Here is a 2,987-nt window from a genome sequence, read left to right on the forward strand (position 1 = left end):
GATGGTAAAATCTATCTTAAAAATCACAGACATCCAGAGGATATTGCAGCAAAGTGATGAGCAGGTCGAGAGACCAAGCGAGAAAAGACAGGGTAGGTGGTGGACTCATCACAAAAAACTGGTCAACGCCGAATGCCCCATACTGCTGCTGGATCCTTGGGAGTTCCGTTAGGATGCCTTGGGCTACCAGTGACAAGAATCCTCAGATGGCAGTGGCTGTTACTGGTTCTGGTGTGCTGTTGATTCCAGCTCGTGGAGACCCTACAGGACAGCGTAAAACTGTCCCACAGGGTTTCCTAGGCTGTAATCTTTATGGGAGCAGATCAGAAGGTCCTTTCTCCCGCGAAGCGGCTGGTGGGTTTGAACCACGTAACCTTTCGGTTAGCAGCTGAGAGTGCTTAACCAGGTCTCCTTCAAATGGCAGTAACTGGGCTGATAGTCAGCTGGTGTGTACTGGCGCAGAGGTCCCTGGGCGGCACAGATGGTTTCCTCTCAGCTACTAACTGAAAGGTTAACGGCTTGAATTCACCGAGTGGTGCCGCAGGAGAAGGCCCTGGTGATCTGTAAGATTAAAGAAACATGAAGATATAACCAGTTATTGAATTGTACATGTAGAAATTGATGAATGAGTATATGTTCAGCTGTGTATATTTTCACCAAAATTAAAAAAAAAAAAAAAAAAGATTACAGCCAAGAAAACCCTTTGGGGCAGTACTGCTCTGAAGCACATGGAGTCGCCCTGAGTCAGACTGGCCTGACGGCAACGGGTTTGTTTTTTTCTTTTTTGGCTATGTACTGCACAACTCCACCAGCTGTAAAAATATCAAAATACTGTCAAAAAAGAAAAATTTGATTAACATGTCAGTTATAGTTAACCGAGTTCATAGCTCTCACTCAATGTCTCCTTCTGATTCGCTGTGAAAGAGCCATCCAGGTAAAAAAAAAAACTTCACCGACAGAAAAGGGTGCTCTTGAACTAAAAATCTGTACAACAGGCACGCCCCCCCCGCTCCCACCCCCCACACCTTCCCCTTGTTTCCAAGGCGGTTTATGCACGGGATCTTGTCTGATCTTGGCAGTTGAGCAGGGTCAGGCCTGGTTAGTACTTGGATGGGAGACCACCTGGTAATACCGGGTGCTGGAGCCTGGTGGTTAAGAGCTGGGCTGCTAACCAAAAGGTTGGAAGTTCAAACCCACCAGCTGCTGCTTGGAAACCCTATGGGGCAGTTTTCTGTCCTGTATTTTTTTTTTTTTTTTAGGGTTGCTATGAGTCGAAATCTAATCGGCAATTTTTAAAAATCTTTATGGAGAGGGGAAACCCTGGTGGCGTAGTGGTTAAGTGCTACAGCTGCTAACCAAAGGGTTGGCAGTTCAAATCCGCCAGGCGCTCCTTCGAAACTCTATGGGGCAGTTCTACTCTGTCCTATAGGGTCACTAGGGGTCGGAATTGATTCGACTGCACTGGGTTTGGTTTTTTTTTGGTTATGGAGAGGAGCCCTGGTAGGGCAGTGGTTAAGCACTCCTCTGTTAACCAACCCATCAGCCCCTGTGGGAGAAAGATGTGCTTCCGGAAAGATTTACAGACTTAGAAACCCTAGGGGGCTGTCCAATAGGATTCCTACTCAGCGGCAGTGGGTTTGGTTTGGCTTTTGGAATCTTTACGGAATCAGACTGTCACATTTTCCTCCAGCGGAGGGGCTGGTGGGTTCCAAGCGCCAGCAGCTGAGCGCTTAACCATTACTCCACCAGAGCTCAACAGGAACCAAGATCATTAAATACATAGGAATGAATTTAGCAAGAAATGTGCAAATCACCCCAAAGCACTAGCCATGTTTACAGAAACGCATAGGGGCAAAAAATCTTTATCTACGAAACAGGGCTACAACAATAATGCAGAAAATGAGAATGCAAAAATTCAGTTGATTAAAACGCCACCTCCGAGAAAAAACAAAGCAAAAAAACCCCAAAGAACAAACCCATAATCCAAAAAACCCAAGGATGAAGCCTGAGAAAATTGTAGTGTAACACTTCAAACTGAACTAAAGATCGTCACACAAACACTTGGGGATATGGAAAAACACCTTGAATCAAAAATTCCAAAATTAAATCTCTAGAGACAGAAAGCGGACTGGGGGTTGGCTAGGAGGGGTCAGGGGAGAATGGAAGTGGGTGTTTAACGAGTACGGGTTTCTTCTCGGAGTGATGAGAATGGCTTGGAAGTAGTTAGTGGTGATGATTATACAACCATGTGAGTGTATTAAATGACAGCGAAAGAGTGTATATTTTAACAGGCAACAGAGGGAGCTCCTGTATTTGCTTGGGTGATTGACTCTGACCGCCATGAGAAGCTAGGGTTGCCATTAAACAGTGAGGCAGGGAGCAGTGTGTCTGAAACCCATGGCGTTCACTGGGGATATATCTTTTTTTTAAGGATATATATACATATTTTTAACTAATTTTTATTGTGTTTTAAGTGAAAGTTTACAAATCAGGTCAGCCTCTCATACAAAAATTTACATACACCTTGCTATACACTCCTAATTGCTCTCCCCCTAATGAGATAGCACAGTTCTTCCCTCTGCTCTCTCTCCTCATGTCCATTCCGCCAGCTTCTGGCCCCCCCCGCCCTCTCATCTCCCCTCCAGACAGGAGATGCCAACATAGTCTCATGTGTCTACTTGATCCAAGAAGCTCGTTCTTCACCAGTATCATTTTCCATCCCATATTCCAGTCCAATCCCTGTCAGAAGAGTTGGCTTTGGGAATGGTTCCTGTCTTGGTCTAACAGAAGGTCTGGGGATCATGGCCTCTAGGCTCCTTCTAGTCCCAGTTTGACCATTAAGTCTGGTCTTTTTACCAGAATTTGGGGTTTGCATCCCACTGCTGTCTTGCTCCCTCAGGGGTTCTCTGTTGTGTTCCCTGTCAGGGCAGTCATCGGTTATGGCTGGGCACCATCTAGTTTTTCTGGTCTCAGGCTGATGCAGTCTC

This window comes from Elephas maximus, chromosome 11 (assembly GCF_024166365.1).
Source record: "Elephas maximus indicus isolate mEleMax1 chromosome 11, mEleMax1 primary haplotype, whole genome shotgun sequence".
NCBI lineage: Eukaryota > Metazoa > Chordata > Mammalia > Proboscidea > Elephantidae > Elephas > Elephas maximus.